This window comes from Pristis pectinata, chromosome 8 (genome assembly GCF_009764475.1).
Source record: "Pristis pectinata isolate sPriPec2 chromosome 8, sPriPec2.1.pri, whole genome shotgun sequence".
NCBI classification, from domain to species: domain Eukaryota; kingdom Metazoa; phylum Chordata; class Chondrichthyes; order Rhinopristiformes; family Pristidae; genus Pristis; species Pristis pectinata.
Window position 1 is genome coordinate 90891254 of NC_067412.1, and position 23086 is coordinate 90914339.

A 23086-nucleotide genomic window follows, 5' to 3' on the forward strand; every position below is an offset into this window, starting at 1 on the left:
TGATCGTATCTATATTAATCAAAACTGCCTATGTCTGAATGCGCAAAACTGAGTTAATGTGTTTTTTGGCCAATAACAAAACTCTGGTGTTGTTATTTGTATGAACTGCAAAGGACAGCGATGATGATCAGTTGAAGAATATACATTACACTAGAAATACTGCACAGATTCAAACATCATCAGTTATGCACCTTTCAGAACATAAAATTATTTTTTGTTATAAATATACCTTGAATATCTTAATTATGTGAACATGCAATGTCAGCTGTAAGCTCCATAAATTGCAACTTCTAAGGCTGGTCTTAATTTTACAGAACAGTTATGTATTGATTTTAATGCTAAATATAAATAATTAATTCTTGATACAATGGAAAATCAATTATTCTTCTGGTCAAATTTGACTTTTTTCCACCAATATTTCTATTGGAGGAAGACAGGGAATGTTCAATGAGGCCAATTGAAATTAACATTTCTTAATTGATATTTTTATTTCATGAATGAAAAATAAGTGAACAGGTTACTTGGACATTACTTCTCCTGATCCCAAGGCAAAGCAATATCATGACATTAATTGGACCTGTATCTACCTCCATGGAATAATCTCAATAGATTCTTCTCTAATAAGACTCCACAACAGGGTTCATCCAGTTATGGGAATGCACAATTTGATTTGGGAGGAATGGTTGAACAGAATTACCTCAGAGTTTTACTTTATAATTGGCAACAGTGTTATCTCATTACAGCAGCACTATAATACAGTAAACATCACAAAATAACCTAATATAGCATAAATTTCAAATCTCTGTGTAATATTTGGAAAAATAACATCCCTGTGCTGGTGACAATTTCTCCGTAATTCCACAAGTGGGTAATCAGACTCCCAGAGATCATAATTGGGGTAGAAAATAGAGTGGGAAATAAATTGGACTGATTTAGTTTGACTTCTCACCTGAAGTTATCCTAATTTGTACTTACCATTTACCCATCAACCTAGATTTGTTTGCAACATCACCTCAATTTTAACATTTTTTAAACAGATCTATAAAATCTTTCCACGGCCAGTCCATCACGGAAACCAGCCCCCCCCCCCCCCCCCCCCCCATTGACTCCGTCTACACTTCCCGCTGCCTCGGTAAAGCAGCAAACAAGGACCCCTTCTACCCCAGTCATTCTCTGTTCTCTCCTCTCCTGCCAGGCAGAAGATACAAAAGCTAGAGAACACATACCACCAGGCTTAAGGACAGCTTCTATCCCGCTATTGTAAGACACTTGAATGGACCTCTCATACGATAAAGATGAACTCTTGATCTCTCAATATCTCATCATGGCCCTTGCACTTTATTTGTCTACCTGCACTGCACTTTCTTTGTAACTGTAACACTATATTCTGCATTCTGCTATTTTTTTTCTTTTTGTACTTCCCCAATGTACTGATGTGTGGAACGATCTGTCTGGATGCCATACAAAAACTTTTCACTGTATCTCAGTACATGTGAGAATAACAAGCCAATTACCAATTATCCTCCCACCTTCCATCAACTCTCCAACATCTCAGCACTTCCCCAATTCTAGCCCTTGACTATCCCTGATTTTCCTTGATCCACTATTGACAGCCATCTCTCCAGCTGGCAAACTCCTCAACTCTGGAATTCCCTCCCTCAACCACCCCCGTCTATCATTCCCCCTCATTGACCAGGTTTTGGACCCCTATTCTGATATCGCTCTATGTGGATCACCAATCAATTTTGTTTCCTATGGCACCTTCCAAATGTTCTGGCTTTATAAAATCATGAGGGACATAGATTGGGTAAATAGTCACAATCTTTTTCCCAAGGTAGGGGAGTCTAAAACTTGAGGATTTAGAGTGAGAGGGGAAAGATTTAACAAGTATTTTACAGAAGGTGTAAGAAATTTGCCCCTCAGATAGATTATTCTATCATGAAAACAGGGCAAAGGCTTTTTTATAACCACAAATAAAAGAAAACCCTTTTGAGTCCTCTCAGATAAACAAGCTACTGAGATTAATCATGGAGTACAATCACTGATGTCTCATGTCTTTAAAAAGAAACTTTGAGTTACTGTTGATTTATACAAACAGCAATAGGACTTCACAAATGGACGGCAATGGTGTGACCAATGACAGTGACAGCTTTCTACAGTATTCTGACTATGTATTGCGGTCTCAAATAATTGCCACAATAGAGTGAATCACACACTCCAGACCTATTTTCTGTTTAATTAACAACCTCCAATTCTCTTTTCAAGTTAGCTTCAATTAATTCTTTTGTCTAACAAACTGACTATTAGGCAACAGCAAATAGGAGATCTGGTCAATCCTAGACAGTCCTCGGATGATATATGGTCAGATTAGGCACTTAATGGTCAAAGAGATTTCATTGAGGGAACTGTGAGACAGTTAAAGCTGAGGTAACTAAAATAATTTGCAATTGCTTAGCAAAAAAAAATCAGAGAACATTCCTTTCAGTAGGATGTCTGCAATAATACTCTGCTTCACACCATGTGATCATTGCGTAACATCATTCAGGATCCAAGGAAAATGTCTTCTATTTTCTCAATGCGAAAAAATAACAGGATTGAGCAAGTTCAGAATGGTGAGTTTTACAAACCAGTTCTTGTGTGTGTTTTTGTTCTCTTGCTTTGTGAGTCAGTTCAGCCATATTTTAGGCCATTTCTGGCAAATAATTCACACCACCTGCAGGGAGTGCTTTTTCAATTCATGCGCATGACAATCATCCACACTTAACAAAACTGGAGAGTCCGCAGCACAGTACACAGCAGCTAATTTGTATTAAACAGTGATAGTCAGCCAACCTAAATGTCATGAGTTGAATAAAGTAGTCTCCACTGTTCAGGTGTTGAGAGATAATACTGCACTCTCCAGCAAGTTTGAACTTTTAGAGTTCTTCCCCATTTCTCAAGGTCAGGGGTTCTTAAACTTTTCTAAATTACGATGCAAAAACAGCGGCTCAATGCCTTCACAATGGCAGCTTCCCAGTCCTGTCCTGCTGCTGTGTGCCATTGTTGTTGTTCAAAGTTTTAGTGACTTAACCACCATTAATTGCAATAATAATACTATCAATCAGTAGACATTTCAGCTGCTTTAACCATTGCAGATAACTGCATTTAGGGTCTGGTTTAATTTGTGTCTCATTGTGGGCGGACAGAAACAGGGTTGGGAAACCCTGGATTGTGAAAATAAAATTCATGGGGAAAACATGAAAATTTAGGCGCTAGAGTGGCATGTAGTCACGTGTTCTTGCCCACATCCTTGTCTCTCTCTCTCTCCCTCCCTTCCCCCATCACCCACCGATTCCCTCCTCCATTCTCCACCCTCTCCTGCACCCGACTCTCCCCCTTCACATTCTCCTCCCCTTATCCCTGCTTTCCCACTGCTACCCCACCCCTCTTATCCCACGAACAGCCCCTCCCCCTCCTGGGGTGAATCATACCCTGACTACCAGGTACTCTCCCCATTCCCAGCCCCACTACTTGAGAACTGCAGCCTCCTACAGACCTCAAAGCTTATCTGGTGCCTGCAGGCAGTGCCCACCCAGAGCGCTACGAGCAGGTAGGTGGTCCCGGACAAAACAGCAGCAGTTGCAGAATGAATCCAGTCCCATCTTCCGGGAAAACTCACAACCCACCAGAAGGAAGGTTCATAGTTTAAGAATCACTGTCTTGGATGAAGGTTATGCAATATTTCTACACCTTCTTGCATTAGGGCACACACAAAACGTTAATGATAATTTAGAAATGCAGATCTATCCGAATTCTCTCCATCTCTTCTGGGCAAAATGCAAGTCAGTGACACTGCTTTCAAAGTGTTTTAATAAAACCAATGTATCCTGTGGATATTGTTCTCATTTCTCTGCCGCCAGAGATTGTAGAAAGGACCTTGTGTTCTTTCAATGTCACACTTGGCCACAGGTAACGCAAACGACTCAGTAAAAAGCATTGTGAAAATAGTGAATCTGAGCTGAAGCCCAGACCTCCAGTGTTGCTTAACGGTCATGCCAAAGAGGATTAATTGGGACCTCATGTGAAAAAAAACTATTAACAGCCTCAACTTCATACTTTATGTTTTCAGTTCTACACTTTAAGTCCAAGTGCATGCTCTCTTTAGTTTATACATTATTGAATACTAAAAAATTTAAGATTTTTCATAAGGATGTATTTTTATTCCTGAATCAAACATTGATTTGATTTCAAGAAAATCTGAAATTCCCATGGTGACAATGATAGTGACTGGCCATTGACACTGCTGAACGTCACTTGCCCTGATATTAAGAAGAAAGCCGTTGCCTCCAGCTTCACTCAATGCATCTCTGTAAACCTATCACATCCAAACCTCTGCAGGACAGGAGACATGAATGGTCGCAGTTCAAATCAAGTAGGCCACAGTGGGAGAGGCTCCAGCATTACATCTTTAGTAGTGGGAAAGAATGGCTGTCTCAATTGAAAATTCTCTCAACAACAAGGCCTGATCACTGACCCTAAGGAACTGGTTCCTAGACTTGGTCTTCCACACAGTATAGGAATTGGATACATACTGGACAAAGATGTGACCATCTTTTATACTGATGGAAAATCAAACCAAGCCTAAATTGGAACTGCAGCAAAGGTCAAGCAATAGAACATCTTGCCAAAGACCATCTTCTCCAATCTCTTCCACGGTACATGGCATTACCCCAGACCCTTAAAACTGAGCATAATAAAAGTTGCTAACACCAGTTTATCAAAAAAAAGTTATGAAGTGGAATGGTTAATATATCTACTTAAACTCTTTCTTAAGTCTAGTAGAGCACCAAACTTTAATTCATGCTCTTGATCTAAAGGATAAGATTCTAAATTTGAATCTGTGGAACATATCTTTTTACCTCAGAATTGCCTTGTTAAATCTCTAATTAGAGAACATCACACAATGAATCCTTGCTAATATTTTATAAAGCTCTGGGATTATATATAATGTGGCATTTAAATGGAATGCATTCTCTCATGCTTTATAGTGAAACTGATGTGTAGTGTCAAGTTGTAAAGTGATGAAAAAAAGATTGTGTTTATATATAACTGCAGGAGGTGTTAGGAAAGGAGACCAAAGACATGGTCAAACTAGATGCTAAGGAGGATCACAAGGTCACAAGACAAAGGAGCAGAAGTGGGCCATTCAGACCATCAAGTCTGCTTCATATCTTGGAGAAGGGGATAGGAAAGGGAATTCCAGAGGTTGAGGCAGCTGAAGCCGTAATGCCAACAATGAGTCATGAAGTTATACCACATGGAAACAAACCTTTTAGCCAAGGGGTTTATCCACCTTTAAGCCCACTAAGACACTTTAAAACTCCCTTTCAATGTTAATTTGTTCTGGAATTGCTCCAACCCCTTCCTGAATTGTCCCAACCCCTTCCTGAATTGTCCAATTACAATGTCTTTCTCCATAGTGAATAGAGTTGAGAAGTATTCATTTAAGACCTTACTATGTCCTCGTTCCACGCACAGATTGCAACGTGATCCTGTAAAGGCCCTACTCTTTCCCTAGTTTACCCTCTCGATATCTAATGTACTTCTAATTGCTCTGAGATTTTACCTTAATCATACCCACCAGTACCATTTCCCTTTTGTCACCCTCCTAATTATTTTTGAGTACCCCTTCCCCAAATAAACATTCTACTCTCCTGTAAGGCATCACCAATTTTCTAATCCTGCCATAAACAACCATTGCTCTCTTTATCCAACCCTTGATATCCCTTGACATCCAGAATTCCTCCATTTCATTTCTGATTACCTCCCGTTATTGTCTTCAGACTTATCTGAAAGTAACAGCCCCCAATCAACTTCTGTCAGTTACTATCTTGTCATAATGAAATCAGCCTTCCTCCAACTGACCGTAATTTCTGGTCTATCCTTATCCTTCTCCATAACAACCTTAAAACTTAACAGAGATATGGTCAGTATTTCCGAAATGTTCTCCCACTGACATTCCCTCCAGCCCAGCTACGTTCCAATAGATTAGGGGTAAGTGCTGTCCAAGAGACCTGAGCCATCAGTTCAGTAATTGGCGGTGAGATGTAGTTATAAGGCAAAGTTACATTAGGGAGTGGTGAAGCCACAAAGGGTTTAAACATGAGATGAGTATTTTAAATCCAAAGATGATGTACTGTAGAACCAGCAGTCAATTCAGGTTGATGAGAAGCAGTCAATGCATGAACAGGATAAGATAAGATTTCTTTATTAGTCACATGTACATTGAAACACACAGTGAAATGCATCTTTTGCGTAGAGTGTCCTGAGACAGCCCGCAAGTGTCACCATGTTTCCGGTGCCAGCATAGCATGCCCACAACTTCCTAACCCGTATGTCTTTGGAATGTGGAAGGAAACCGGAGCACCCAGAGGAAACCCACACAGACATGGGGAGAACGTACAAACTCCTCACAGACAGCGGCCAGAATTGCGTGAAAGCAAAAGTTTTAGAAGACCTCATTTTTTTATTTTGGTTAGGGCCACTTCAATGTAAGAGAGATGGTCAGAAACCTGAATGTAGAGATTTAAACAAAGTTGCAGAACGGATGGATGTGCTTTTTGTACTTTCAAAGACTTAAGAAGAAAGAGAGATTGTGATGAATTGGGAATTTGTAAGAATATATGGGGAGAAGATGAGTATTTTGAGGAATTGATGATGGTGATGGTGGTCTTAAAGGGGTGGGAGCAGTGCCTGAACACAGGGATTCATTTAAGTAGCAGATATACGGGAAGCCTGTAAACAAGACTGGGTGATCGCTTGTGAACTGAACTGGAAATTGGTCAGAGAGAAACCATGAACTCACAGAGGGCATGAGGGACAGTAAGGCAGAAATTAACAGAAGGGCTAAGACAGAATGAGCTGAGAGAGAGATTAAGATTCATTGTAAAGGAGAAAGGGGAGAGTTGAGAGCTTTAAAGGCATGTGAACTGGTAATTGGTTTATTATTGTCACATGTACCGAGGTACAGTGAAAAGCATTGTTTTAGAACATAGAACACTACAGCACAGTACAGGCCCTTCGGCCCACAATGTTGTGCCGACAATTTATCCTGCTCTAAAATCTATTTAACCCTTCCCTCCCACATAGACACATGAATGATAGAGAAATGGGGGCCTATCTAAGAGTCTCTTAAATGTCCTTAATGTATCTGCCGCCACAACAGTGGCGCCATGCACCCACCACTCTCTGTGTAAAATACTTACCCCTGACATCCCCCTTATATCTTCCTCCAATCACCTTAAAATTATGTCCCTTCGTGTTAGCCATTGTCGCCCTGGGAAAAAGTCTCTGACTGTCCACTTTTGCATGCCATCCAGATAGATCATTCCCAACATAAGTACATAGAGGTAGTGCGAAAGGAAAAATGTAACAGAATGCAGAATATAGTGTTGCAGTTACAGGAAAAGTGCAGTGCAGGTAGACAATAAGGTGCAAGAGCCATGATGAGGTGGATTGAGAGATCAAGAGTTCATCTTTATTGTACAAGGGGTCATTTCAAGAGTCTTATAACAGCGGGATAGAATCTGTCCTTGAGCCTGGTGGTATGTGTTTTCAAGCTTTTGTAACTTCTGCTCGATGGGACGGGGGAGAAGAGAGAATGACCGGGGCGGGAGGGGCCTTTGATGATGTTGGCTGCTCTCTCGAGGCAGCAGGAAGTATAGACAGAGTCAATGGATGGGAGATTGGTTTTCCTAATAGACTGAGCTATGGTCACAACTCTCTGCAATTTCTCGCGGTCTTGGACAGAGCAGTTGCCATAACAGGCTGTGATGCATCCAGATAGGAGGCTTTCTATGGTGCATCTGTAAAAATTGGTGAGGGTCATCAGGGACATGCCAAATTTCCTTAGTCATCTGAGGAAGTAGAGGCGCGGGAGTGCTTTCTTGGCCATAGCGTCCACTTGGTTGGATCAGGACAAAATGTTGGTGATACTTACACCTAGGAACTAGAAGTTTTCAACCATCTCCATCTCAGCATCATTGATACAGAGAGGGACATGTACTGCACCCTGCTTCCTGAAGTCAATGATGCAAAGAACAACAAGTTCTTCATCTTATGGTCAGGGGTAAGGATTGGAGGAAGAGGATGGTGTGGCTGAATGGGGGTCTCTAAATAGTGATATTATCACATTTGTGCCCCTTGGATCAATAAACCCCTGCCCCCAACCCTAATCTCAGGTTATTCTGAAGACAATACATGACTCCCGATATTCAGTGTGAAAAGAAAGCAACCACTATTTTATTTCTACACGTGTACCAATTGTCATTAAGAAAGGATGCTTGGATTTCCCTGAACATTAATGCGACTCCATAGGAATCCAGGAGCACACAGAGGCTATTCAGCCTTTTGCCATTCGATTAGATCCTGGTTGATCCACCTTGATTCAACTGACTCACTTTGATTCTGTAATACTTATTACCCAAGCCTGACAAGAATTTATCGGTTTCAATTGACGCGCCCCCCCTCCCCTCCCCTCCCACTCTAATCTCAACAACTTTTGAGGGGAAAGTAGAGACATGTATTTAAATACCACCACAGCAGCTGGGTTTTAAATCTGGTCAATTAAATAAATATGGAATGAAAATCCAGTATTATGGTATTGGTTTATTATCGTCACTTGTACTGAGGTACAGTGAAAAACTTGTCTTGCATACCAATCGTACAGATCAATTCATTACACAGTGTGGTTACATTGGGTTAGTACAGAGTGCATTGAATTAGTACAGAGTGCATTGAGGTAGTACAGGCAAAAACAATAACAGTACAGAGTAACATGTCACAGCTACAAAGAAAGTGCAGTGCAATAAGGTGAAAGGACACAACAAGGTAGATCGTGAGGTTAGAGTCCATCTCATGATATAAGGGAACCGTTCAATAGTCTTATCACAGTGGGGTAGAAGCTGTCCTTAAGTCTGGTGGTATGTGCCCTTGGGCTCCTGTATCTTCTACCCGATGGAAGAGGAGAGAAGAGAGAATGACCCGGGTAGGTGGGGTCTTTGATTATGCTGGCTGCTTCACCAAGACAGCAAGAGGTAAAGACGGAGTCCAAGGAGGGGAGGCTGGTGTCCGTGATGCTCTGGGCTGTGTCCACAACTCTCTGCAGTTTCTAGTGGTCCTGAGCAGAGCAGTATAACAGTGACAATGAAATTTGCAGATTCACTAATGTCCTCTAAAACGGAGGAAACCTACCATCTTTTTCCAGATGGCCGCCACACCCACAGCAACCACCATCTTAAATGACCCAGCGAGTGATTCAGTTGTGTCAAACTGCTGCAGCAACAAGGTTCTCCATATACGCTGTGGTTGTTCAAAAGAACACAGCTCACTACATCCTCAAGGGCAATCAGGGAGGGGAGGTAAATGCTGGACTTGCCAGCTTCATCCCATGAATGCACATAAGAACATGGGAAAGAGAAACATGAGGAGACCATTCAGCCTCTTGTACCTGTTCTGCCATTCAAAAAGACTATGGCTGACCTTTTACCTCAGTACCAGTTTCCTGAACTAAACCCATATGCCTGATTCCCGTACAATCTAAAAATCTATCAACCTCTGCTTCAAGTATACTCAGTAACTGTGCCTCCATAGCCCTCTTAGGGAGAAAATTCCAAAAATTAACTGTTCTCTGGGTGAGGTATTTTCTTCTCATCTCATTCCTGAATGGCTGACCCCTTACTTTGAGACTGTGACCCCTGGTTTTAGGCATCCCGGCCAGCCCTGTATGTACCCTTACAAGCCCAGTTAGCATTCCAAACATTTCAAAGGAATCTCATTCATCTTTACATAATCAGTAAAAACCTACACTATTGATCTCCCCTCACAGAGAAATTCCCCCATCAAAGGAATCGATCCAGTGAATCTTCATTGTGCTCCTTCTATTGCAAGTATATCCTTCCATAGGTAGGAAGACCAGACCTGTATAAAACATTCCAGACCCCTATGTAATTGCAGTGAGCTGTCTTCACTGTTGTACCCAAATCCTATTGCAATCAAGGGCAGCATTCTGTCTGCTTTCCTTATTGCTCCTGTACCTATATTTTAACTTTGACTTGTGCACAAGAACACCCAGATCCCCATGAACAACAAATTCTCTCAGCACTTAAAAGAAACCTGCTTTAAAAAGACTCCGCTTTTCTTTTCTCTATGTAAGTGGATAACTTCACCGTTTTTCCACATTATGTGCTTTCTGCTAAGTCCTTGCCCATTCATTTAACTTATCAATCTCCCCTCAGCATCCTCCTCCTAACTCACACTCTCACCCAGCTTTGCATCATCAGCAAACTTGGGAGGAATTTCTTTGGCCAGAGGGTAGTGAATCTGTGGAATTCATTGCCACAGACGGCTGTGGAGACCAAATCATTGGGTATATTTAAAGCAGAGGCTGATAGGTTCTTGATTAGTAAGGGTGTCAAAGGTTACGGGGAGAAGGCAGGAGAATGGGGTTGAGGGGGGGAAAAGTAAATCAGCCATGATTGAATGGTAGAGCAGACTCGATGGGCCGAATGGCCTAATTCTGTTCCTATGTCTTATGGTCAAACTTCCGTCTCCTCTTTCCTCTGGAGCTATTGTTCTCCACTATTTACAGGAGGTCATTTGTATCTTCTTCCGTGAAGGCAGGCACAAGATGTTTGTTTGATTTGTCTGCCATTTCATTATTCCCCCAGTATAATTTCTCATGTCTCCGTTACTAAGGGACCCACATTAACTGGTGTTAATCTTCTCCTTTCTATGTAGCTATAGTGGCTCTTGCAGTAATTTTTGTGTTTTTCACTAGTTTAATCATATTCTACTTACACTTTCCTTATCTTTTTATTGGTCCTCCTTGAATTATAAGTTAAAGTTTTATAATATCTCTTGCCGTATGCCAAAATGCAACGTGTCCATAAACTTTTGGTTATCTACCATTTTCCCCCTGGCTGCTTTCCTGCTCTTCCATGGTTCAACCAGAGCTTGTGTTGCATAGGGTTGTTCTGAATGGAACAGAGGGTGCGGGGGGGGGTGGGGGGCAGTGGGTGGGAGGGGGAGGCAGCCAGTTTCTTGGTCCACAACTTTCAACATGTCATGTTCCATCAACAAAAATAATAGTGTGTCCTCCCTTTGCTAACAACAGTCTGGGAGAGGCTGAGTTAGATTGTTTGCATTGTCCTTAAGTGAGAGGAAAAAGCTATTACCATAAATGTGCTGAATAAGTTTTAGGCCTTTGGATTCATCTGTTTGATTTTGTCTAACTGTGTATTTGGGAAGGTTTGTACTCAGCAATGCTCTCTGCACAATAGAAAGCTCACTATATCTTTAAGTAATCTTCTCTCCACTTTATCTGATGCTCTACTTTTAAAATAGATCAGGAAATATGCCTACATGGGACAATCATTCCTCCAAATAAATTTGGATATCTAATGATAAAATATGAACTCATTGCTTCATTGCAATAGTGAATGTGTTATCCCTCCCAGTTGAAACCTTTTGCCAATTTAAGTTTACAAATATATTTTTCACAGCTTCAACTTAGCCAGACAGGAGTGCACAGCAACCTGATTTCACTGCCAAACACTCAATTAAAGATCCATTCTGCCTGTACATGTGAATAGGCAATGCCATAACTTGTCAGTATCTTGAACTGGACATCTGCATTTGTTCTAAGTATCTAGTTATGTAACAAGAATATGAAAGCATTCTCACGACGCACCAAACTTAAACTTCACCCGCCGACCCCGCCACCAAACCTGAATGTTCCCATCCCATTGCATGACCCCAAAGCCTGACTGTTCTGAATATTATTTTACAAGCCCTACACTCTTTGACTGTGGTGCTATTTATTTCACATTTTTACATGTAGTGAGGATTTCTGCTTCCACGAGCTTTTCAGGCAGTGAGTTCCAGACATCCCCACTCAGCGAGTGAAATAATTTTGTTTGACTCCCCTCTGGTCCTTGTACATGTAACATAGTCACTCTTGGAGTGTGTTTACATTGACTCTTTGGAACATAATGATCTCGAGTAAGTTTTAAAAGCCAAGGGGCATCAAGTAAAATAGTAGATAAGTTTTGATACAACAGTACAGGATGCCGGTGCGGTTTTGGTCTCCATATTTAAGGATGTGCTTGCATTGGAGATAACGCAAGAACGGTTCCTGGGATGTAGGTGTTGATGTATAAAGAAAGGTTGAGCAGGTTGGGCCTATACTCAGTGGAGTATAGAAGATGAGAGGGGACCTCATTAAAACACACAAGGTTCTGAGAGGGCTTGACAGGGTGGATGTTATCTCTGGGTGGAAGGGTCTAGAATCAGAGGCACAGTTTCAGAACAAGAAGTTGTCCATCTCAGACAGAGGTAAGGAGGAATTTCTTCTCTCAGAAGGTTGTGAATCTTTGGAATTCTCTACCTCAGCTGTGGAGATGGAGTCAGTGAACACATTTAAGGCAGATATTGACTGATGTGTAAACTGCAAAGGCAATCAAAGAGAATGGGCAGAGAGCAGCAAAGTGGCATTGAGTCCAAATTAGATTAGCCATGATCTTATTGCATAGTCGAAAGGCTCAAAGGGTCTACTGTCCTGCTCCTGTTTCTTATGCTCTTATGAGGAATTCTGAAGAGTCATAGATTCAAAATAAGATGGAGATAAGGAGGAATTTCTTCCCTCAGAGAATTGGGAAGTCTCTACCACAGAGCCGTGAGGGTTGAGTCATTGAATATATTCAAGACAGAGATGGACAGATATTTGAACTACAAGGGTGAGAGAGCAAGAAACTTGAGTTGGGGCCAAGATTGGATTATACTTGATCTTATTGAGTGATGAAATAGGATTAAGGGACCATCTGGCCCACTGGCGTGTCTGTTTAGATGCTTCTCATGCTCTTGAGCTATAGTCCTGCAGGCGACGACTCTCCACGTGCTCATCCAAGTATTTTTTTTTAAATATGGAGAGGATTTCATCCTCCTTTCGGATAACAAGTTTGTAACTTGCAGCACCCAGTGAGTGGAATGAATTTTCCTCAGTCCTGCTCTAATCCGTCTACGATTAAACCTATGCCCCTAGTTACTGATCTTTCTGCTAGGGGAAATAGGTCTGGGCCTCTCATAACTTTATAGACCTCAATTAACCCAGAGGAAATTAACCCAGCCTAAACAGTCTCTCCTCATAATTGTAAAACAGTGTTTTTGTTAATCTCTTCTGTATTTACTCTCTTCCTTTCCACAGCCGTTGATTCAATATCAAGGTACCAAAATGTTCTTTTTTAATATATTATTTGTTCACTAACAAACTTTTAGCCACGTCTCCCTCATTTCAACCCTTAAATATGGCAGTACAAAATGTGGCCAAATGCAATATATTAACATGACACCACAAAGCAATAAACAGATATTTGCTGAGAAGCCATTAGTCAGTCTCTAGAACTGGATATTTGAATGTGTTCTTGGTATCACTGGAATATGAAGGCATCCCCACAACATTTTCAGCTTAAGGTTTGTCCCTACCAAACCCGAACCTTTCTACTCTTTGACACCAAATCCTGAACTGCTCAGAAAATTATCTTTCCAGTCCCGCAATCTTTCTGTCCATGGTACCATTCGCTGGATATTTATTAAACCCAGCTCAGTGGAGAAGGCAGCTTCAAACTGGGTTATCTCACATTGGCAGGACAAACAATATTTGACCACATGGTTTCACTTTTGACATTCCATTCTTACTACTAGGCTTTGCCCTGAAATGGATAGAGGTAAGTTGTGTGAATATGGAGGGAAGAGGTTTTCTTGGGCATCTGCTGTGAACATTTAACTCCCTGTATCTTCGATCTTCAGGCTCCCTCATGGAAGCCAGCCTGATTGGCAGGTGGGCGGGGAGTCTTTGGAGAAGGCAGCAGCAACCGGGAGCGGGTAAAGAACCAACCGCTTTGTTGGCAGGAGCATGGAATTAGATAGTGTGATTCAATAAATATACTGTTTTGGATACTGCTGGTGGGGACGACCTACCAGGGACAAGTTGTAGTGGTCACATCTCTGGCACCGAGGTAGTACCCTCAGCTCAGAAAGGAAGGCGGGAAAAGAGGAGAGCAGTAATGATAGGAGATTTGATAGTTAGGGGGACAGATAGGAGGTTCTGTGGGAGAGATCGAGAATCCCGGATGGTCTGTTGCCTCCCTGGTGCCAGGGTCCACGATACCTTGGATTGAGTTCTCGATATTCTTAGCAGGGAGGGTGAACAGCCAGATGTCATGGTCCATGTAGGGACCAATGACGTGGATAGGAAAGAGGAGGAGGTCCTGCAACGAGAATTTAAAGAACTAGGTGCAAAGTTGAAGGACAGGACCTCCAAGGTTGCAATCTCAGGATTGCTACCTGTGCCACGAGCTAGTGAGGCTAGAAATAGGAGGATCATTCAGCTAAATACGTGGCTAAGGAGATGGTGCAGGAGGGAGGTCTTCATGTTCCTAGACAATTGGGACTTGTTCCAGGGAAGGTGGGACCTGTTCCGACGGGACAGTTTGCACCTGAACTGGAGGGGGACTAATGTACTTGCGGGTAGGTTTGCTAGTGCTGCTCCTTGGGGTTTAAACTAGATTTGCAGGGGGAGGGGAACCGGAGTGTTAGAGCAGATAGTGAGGTGGAGGAGGAAAATGGTCATGTGAGGACTGCAGGTATAGACAGAAATCAAAGGTTTGTACATGATAGAAATGTTCTAAGGTGCATCTATTTCAATGCAAGGAGTATTGTAGGTAAGGCAGATGAGTTTAGGGTGTGGATTGGCATGTGGGATTACGACATTATTGCTATTAGTGAGACCTGGTTGCAGGAGGGGCAGGACTGGCAGCTTAATGTTCCAGGATTCCGTTGTTTCAGATGTGATAGAAGGTGAGGGATGAAAAGGGGAGGAGTGGCATTACTAGTCAGGGAAAATACCACAGCTGTGCTTAGACAGGACAGCCCAGAGGTCTCGTCTACAGAGGCCATATGGAGCTGAGGAACAGGAAGGGTGTGGCCACACTAATAGTGTTGTATTATAGACCGCCCAATAGTCAGAGAGAATTGGAGGAACAAATCTGTAGTGAAATAGCAGACAGATGTAAAAAAAAAGAAAGTAGTCATAGTGGGGGATTTTAACTTTCCACATATTGACTGGGACTCCCACATTGTGAAAGGGCTGGATGGCTTAGCATTTGTCAAATGTGTTCAGGGAAGTTTTCTAAATCAATATATAGAGGTACCAATGAGAGAGAATGCAATACTTGATCTCCTATTAGGGAACCAGACAGGTCAGGTGACAGAAGTATGTGTAGGGGAGCATTTTGGGTCCAGTGACCAAAATGTCATTAGTTTCAAGTTAATTATGGATAAGGATAGGCCTGGTCCTCGAGTTGAGGTTCTAAATTGGAGAAAGGCCAATTTTGTGGAAATGAGAAAGGATCTAGGAAAAGTGGATTGGGATAAGTTGTTTTCTGGCAAGGACATGCTCAGTAAGTGGAAGGCCTTCAAAGGTGAAATTTTGAGAGTGCAGGGTTTGCATATTCCTGCCAGGATTAAAGGCAAAGTTAACAAGCGTAGGGAACCTTGGTTTTCAAAAGATATTGGTGCTCTGGTTAAGAAAAAGAGAGAGGTGCATAGCAGGTATAGGCAACTAGGAACAAATGAGGTACTTGAAGAGTATAGAAAAATGTAAGAAAATACTGAAAAAGGAAATCAGGAAGGCAAAAAGACGACATGAGGTTGCTTTGGCAGATAATGTGAAGGTAAACCTAAAGGGTTTCTACAAGTATATGAAGAGTAAAAGGATAGTAAGGGACAAAATTGGTCCCCTAGAAGATCAGAGTGGACGTCTATGTGTGGAGCCTCAGGAGATGGGGGAGATTTTAAACAGTTTTTTTGCATCAGTATTTACTCAGGAAACGGGCATAGAGGATATGGAAGGAAGGGAAACAAGCAGTAGTGTCATGGAACATATAGAGATTAAAGAGGAGGAGGTGCTTGCTGCTTTACAGTGAATAAAGGTAGATAAATCCTCCAGGCCTGACAAGATATTTCCTCGGACCTTGAGAGAGACTAGTGTAGAAATTGCAGGGGCCCTGGCAGATATATTTAAAATGTTCTTAGCCACGGGTGCGGTGCCAGAGGACTGGAGGGTAGCTCATGTTTTTCCGTTGTTTAAAAAAGGCTCTAAAAGTAAACCAGGTAATTACAGGCCGGTGAGCCTGACATCAGTAGTAAGTAAATTATCGGAAGGTGTTCTGAGAGATCGGATATACAAGTAGTTGGACAGCCAAGGGCTGATTAAGGATAGTCAGCATGGCTTTGTGCGTGGTAGATCGTGTTTAACGAATCTTGTAGAGTTTTTTGAGGAGGTTACCAAGAAAGTAGATGAAGGAAAGGCTGTGGATGTTGTCTACATGGACTTTAGTAAGGCCTTTGACAAGGTCCCACATGGGAGGTTAGTTCAGAAGGTTCAGTCACTAGGTATCCATGGAAAGGTTGTAAACTGGATTCAAAATTGGCTGTGTGGGAGAAGACAGAGAGTGATAGTGGATGATTGTTTCTCAGACTGGAGGCCTGTGACTAGTGGTGTGCCTCAGGGATCTGTGCTGGGACCATTGTTGTTTGTTGTCTATGTCAATGATCTAGATGATAATGTGGTAAATTGGATCAGCAAGATTGTATAAGTCACTGGTGAGGCCAAATTTGGAGTATTGTGTGCAGTTCTGGTCACCTAACTATAGGGAGGATATCAGTAAGATTGAAAGAGTGCAGAGGAGATTTACTAGAATGTTGCCGGGTCTTCGGGAGTTGAGTTACAGGGAAAGATTGAACAGGTTAGGACTTTATGCCTTGGAGCGTAGAAGAATGAGGGGAGATTTGATAGAGGTTTACAAAATTATGAGGGGCATAGACAGAGTTAATGTGAGTAGGCTCCTTCCACCTGGATTAGGAGAGATAAGTACGAGAGGACATGGCTTTAGGGTGAAAGGGGAAAGGTTTAGGGGGAACATTAGAGGGAACTTCTTCACTCAAAGAGTGATGGGAGTATGGAACGGGCTGCCATCTGATGTAGTAAATGTGGGCTCACTCTTGAGTTTTAAGAATAAATTGGATAGATACATGGTCAGGAGAAGTCTGGAGGGTTATGGACTGGGTGCAGGTAAGTGGGACTAGCAGAATAATGTTTCGGCACAGACTAGAAGGGTCAAATGGCCTGTTTTCTGTGCTGTAGTGTTCTATGGTTCTATTCTACAAGCAAGTTCAAACTCTGGGGATCTGATCTCCAATACATTGAGATACAAGAAATTCTGCATATGCTGGAATCCAGAGCAATGCACAAAAAGTGCTGGAGGAACTCAGCAGGACAGGCAGCATCTACTGAGGGAAATAAAGAGTGAACACGAGGAAAGCATCTGGCCCAGATGGTGTCCCTGGCCGAGTGCTCAGATCTTGTGCTGATCAGCTGGCAGAAGTATTTGCAGACATATTTAACCTCCCCTTGCTTCAATCTGAGGTTCTCACTCGTTTTAAGAAGACTACTATCATCCTGGTACTGAAGTAAAGCAAGGTAACATGCCTTAATGACTACCGACCAGTGGCTCTGACATTCACCATCATGAAATGCTTTAAGAGGCTGGTCGTGGCACACATCAACTCCAGCCTCCCAGACAATCTCGACCCACTGCAATTCGCCTATCGCCGAAACAGGTCTACAGAGGACACCATCTCCCTGGCCCTACGCTCAGCTCTGGAGCATCTGGACAGTAAAGACAGACTATTGTTTATTGACTACAGCTCTGCCTTCAATACTATAATTCCAAGCAAACTCATCACCAAACTCCAAGACCTAGGACTCAACACCTCCCTCTGTAACTGGATCCTTGACTTTTTGACCAACAGACCACAGACAGTGAGGATAGGCAGCAATACCTCCAGCACAATTATTCTTAACACTGGTGCCCCACAAGGCTGCATCCTCAGGCCTCTACTCTACTCCCTATACACTCATGACTGTGTGGCCAGATTCTGCTCTAACTCCATCTACAAGTTTGCAGATGATACCACCGTAGTGGGCCGTATCTCAGATAACGATGAGAAGGGTACAGGAAGGAGATAGAGAGCTTAGTGACATGGTGTCATGACAACAACCTTTCCCTCAATGTCAACAAAAGAGCTGGTCATTGACTTCAGGAAAGGGGGTGGTGTACGTGCACCTGTCTACATCAATGGTGCTGAGGTCGAGAGCTTCAAGTTCCTGGGAGTGAACATCACCAATTGCCTGTCTTGGTCCAATCACGTAGATGCCATGGCCAAGAAAGCTCACCAGTTCCTCTACTTCCTCAGGAGGCTAAAAAAATTCGGTATGTTCCCTTTGACACTCACCAAATTTTATTGATGCATCACAGCTTGGTATGGCAACTGCTCTGCCCAGAACGGCAAGAAACTGAAGAGAGTTGTGGACACAGCCCAGCGTGTCACAGAAACCAACCTCCTCTCCATGGTCTTTACCTCTCACTGCCTTGGAGAAGCAGTCAGCATAATCAAAGACCCCACCCACCCGGGTCATTCTCTCTTCTCTCCTGTCCCATCAGGCAGAAAATACAGGAGCCTGAGGGCATTTACCACCAGCCTCAAGGACAGCTTCTATCCCACTGTGATAAGACTATTGAACAGTTCCCTTATACGATGAGATCAACTCTGACCTCACAATCTACCTTGTTGAGACCTTATTGTCTACCTGCACTGTCTACCTGCACCTTATTATCTACCTGCACTGCACTTCCTCTGTAGCTGTGACACTTTACTCTGTACTGTTATTGTTTTTACCTGTACTACCTCAATGCACTCTGTACTAACTCAATGCAACTGCACGGTGTAATGAATTGACCTGTACGATTGGTGTGCGAGACAAGTTTTTCACTGTAGCTCAGTACAAGTGACAATAATAAGCCAAGAACCAATCCTTCAATCTCATCTAATGTATTTCCCACACTTCTGTTCTCACTCCCTCTCCTCCCAGATGGAGGAAGTTAGTGTTCTGCTGCTCCTCACTTCCCACCCTAACACCCTTCACATTCAGTGGATCATCCTTCACAATTCTTCACCACAGAAAGCATCCTATCTGGATGTGTCAGGGCTCGGTACGGCAACTGCTCTGCCCAGGACCGCAAGAAACTCCAGAGAGTTGTGGACACAGCCCAGCGTGTCACGGAAACCAGCCTCCCTTCCATTGGCTCTGTCTGTACCTCTCGCTGCCTTGGCAAAGCAGCCAGCATAATCAAAGACCCCACCCACCCGGGTCATTCTCTCTTCTCCCCTCTCCCATCAGGTAGAAGATACAGGAGCCTTGAGGGCACATACCACCAGGCTTAAGGACAGCTTCTATCCCCCTGTGATAAGACTATTGAACGGTTCCCTTACAACCTCATGATCTACCTTGTGACCTTGCACCTTATTGTCTACCTGCACTGCACTTTCTCTGTAGCTGTGACACTTTACTTTGTACTGTTATTGTTTTTACCTGTACTACCTCAATGCACTCTGTACTAACTCAATGTAACTGCACTGTGTAATGAATTGACCTGTGCGATTGGTGTGCGAGACAAGTTTTTCACTGTAGCTCGGTACAAGTGACAATAATAAACCAATACAACTTTCCTCACTGTCAACAAGATTCCAACCATCAGACCCATCCTTCCCTCCCTCCTCCTATTAGCACTGTTCCCCTCATGACCTCCTGCTCCACTCATCCATCTCCATCAGCTACTCGTCTTCTCGCAGGACATTCCTGCACCACTGCAGGATTTGCAATACCTGTCCCTTCCCCTCTTCCCTTCCCACCATCCAGGGACCCAAACAGTCCTTCCAGGTGAAGCAGCCATTCAGTTGCACTTCTTCCAATCTAGTGGCCTCCTCTACAATGGAGAAACCAATGCAGATTGGTTGACTGCATTTTGAAGCGACTGCATTTTGAAGCACCTGCATACAGTCCACAGGAGTGACCCTGAGCTTCTAGCTGCCTGTCACTTTAATTTTGCACCCTACTCCCACTCTGACCTCTCTGTCTGTGGTAATAACTAGGTTCAATGTAATCTTGAAAAAAAGCACCTCATCTTCTGTCCGGACATGTTGTAACATTCTGGACTTAATACTGAATTCAAACATTTCAGGTAATTCACCTTTTCTGTCTGTATGAGATAGGACATAGAACATTACAGCACAGTACAGGCCCTTCGGCCCACGATGTTGTGCCAATATTTTATCCTGCTCTAAGATCTATCTAACCCTTCCCTCCCACATAACCCTCCGTTTCTCTATCATTCATGTGGCTATCTAAGAGTCTCTTAAATGTCCCTAATGTATCTGCCCCCACAACCTCTGCTGGCAGTGCATTCTTTATTAATCCACCCAAAGTGTATTACCTCGCATCTATCGGGATTAAATTCCATCTGCCATTGCTCTGCCCATTTTACCAACTGATCACTGTCTTCCTGTAACCCAAGACTATCCTCCTCGTCATCAACAGCAATATTTGTGTCATTTGTGAACTTACTAGTCACACCTCCTCCAAATTCACATTCAAACTGTAACAACCAGTAATGGTCCCAGCACCAATTCCCATGGGACACCACTGGACACAAACTTAACAACCTCTTATTTGGCTCTCCATCAAACACCTTTTGGATCTCTGTATATATCACACTGACCACATTGTCCACTTCAATCTTCATTTATCCTCTTAAAGAAAATCAGGTGATTTAAACATGATCTTCCATTTCCACATCAATGCAGGTTTCCAATTTGTAATCCATTCTTGTCCAAGTGACTGTTGATTTTGACCCAGATTATTGCTTCCAAAACTTTCCCTATCATTAAGGTTAAACTGACTGACCATTATTACTATGTATTGCTCTTATGCTTGTCTTTAAAAGTTCTCTGCAGATTTGCTGGTTTGCATCCTTCTCACTGACTGACGCCCTTTACACTGCACAGAGTAGTATAATGGCACCAATATTACCTCCAAACCGTCAAATCCTGCCTATAAAACCCGCAGGACATCCATTCTCCAGTAGAGCAATCTTGGCCCTAATCAATATCCCCCACCAACTACTACACACAAGCAATACCACCTTCTCTCTTTAGTTGAGACACAAGAGACAAGGAGCAACACACAAAATGCTGGAGGAAGTCAATGGGTCAGGCGGCATCTACGGAGGGAATGGACAGTCAACGTCGACTGTTCATTTCCCTCCATAGATGCTGCCTGACCCGCTGAGGTCCTCCAGCATTTTGTGTGTTGCTCCTCTCCTCTCTTTAGTTCTCTCTCTTTCCCAATCACGTTGGATCTGGGAATATTTAGTACCAACCCTGTTCTCATTGAAGACAGGTCTCTTATCACCATGATATCATGATCCCAGATGACTATTTGGGTCTGTGCATGACCAATCCTATTTATCACACTCCATGCCTTCACACGCATGCACTGTAAAGCTAAGCTGAATCCTCTCATATTTCCTATTAACCTTCTCCCATGTAGTACTGCACTTTCTCACTCTAGTGATGTCCGTCTCCCCCAGTCCTTTGTACACACTGTTACTCATTTTTAACCCCCTTACCCTGATTCCTACCTCCTGCAAAGTTGGTTTTAACCCTCGCCGACATCATTTGCAAACCTCCTCCTGAAAATCTTGGCCCCGATAGGCTGGGATACAGAAGTGTTGGAAGTGGATGGTGGTGCGTGATTTAACTGGAAGGGCTGATGGATAAAGGGAACCTCTTTAATCCCGGTAGCCCCTCCCTCCTCAAATTCTCTTCAAAATATTTTAGTACAAAATAATCAATGTTTCCATTTTTAAGAGCAACGTGATTAAAATATTCGTTATTTACCAAATAAGACGTTCTCAGAAAACATGCATTTGTGTTTACAGAATCACTAAACAGTATTTTCCTTCATGATTTTTAATTCAAGTACGTTTAATTATACGAAAATCAACGACTCCCGCGCATAACGCTCACAACAAAAGTAATTTGTATTGAAACGATTGAATTAACACACAACAGGACACTTACCGGGGTTTTAACATCGTTCCCTAGGTGTTCCTCTCCGCCCCCAGGTACAGAATTCATCGCCATGGTTCTTTAATAAGAATGTTTTAAAAAATGACCAAAAGTAAAAATATTGGCATTTTCTCAACCAAGTGTTCGGAAACATTGGCCGGGCAGAAAGAACTGAAATTGACTAAAACTCCACCAGCTCTCTCCAGAATAATTGCTCTTTTCTGGACGAGTGGCGGGGTTCTGGGAGCAAATCTCAATGAAAATCAAACCAAATACCTTAGTTTTCTTTGGAGCGGTGAAACGACAGTTCCGCGCCGAGGAGATGACCTTGCGAAGAGGGATTGAATTTAAGGGTCAAAAAATAACTAGCTTCCATCAGAAGGCTGACGTCTCCCTCTTGGATTAAGATGGAGTCTCTTTATCCTTAAACATTTTCCCCAAATCTGGAACTATACAAAATTTCTTAGAACTTTATGACATTCACTTTTCTCTGTGTGGGAAATACTCTTCAAGGAGTTACTTTTTAAAAAACCACGCTCCTTTCTGATCCTTGTGTAAGACCGTTCCCTCTTAGTCAATGTGTTGCTGTCAATCAGTTCCCAAGAGCATTGGTAAAATGTAACTGGCTTGAAGATCTATATTTAACACACTGCTCCGGAGTTCTGTGCGATGGGGTCAGTTTCCTTGAAGTAAAGTTCAGCAAAACTTACACAGAATTATAAAGTCCAAGTACACACAGCAATAAACAACAATGACAGACACCCCTAAATGGCCCATTTTGATGATGGATTCACAGTGTGATGTTCAAGACAATAAATTGTTTTCAGAAAGGGAATGAAACCAAACTCTATTGGTCAACAAGTCACTGACAAGTGTTAGAAAAAGACACGGTGTGTTTCTGAGAGTTTATTTGAAATCTATTCTCTACCATAGCTCTGTTAACATTTGCTATAGTCAGTAGCACCGTTGTTGCTTGATATAATCTAACCGTTCTTGTTTGTGTGTTGACAGACTGTTTGCA

At 42.6% G+C, this 23086-nt stretch overlaps 1 protein-coding gene across 1 annotated transcript in view; it reads right to left on the bottom strand.

Annotated features, from left to right (window-relative positions):
* The window catches only part of atp1b4 (ATPase Na+/K+ transporting subunit beta 4), a 44746-nt gene extending 23066 nt beyond the window's left edge, over positions 1-21680 (bottom strand). Inside the window, exon 1 of the mRNA XM_052022018.1 lies at positions 21636-21680. The gene's annotated coding sequence lies outside the window, so the exon portion shown is untranslated. The remainder of the gene's footprint in view (positions 1-21635) is intronic.
* Between the last annotated feature and the right edge of the window lie 1406 nt (positions 21681-23086).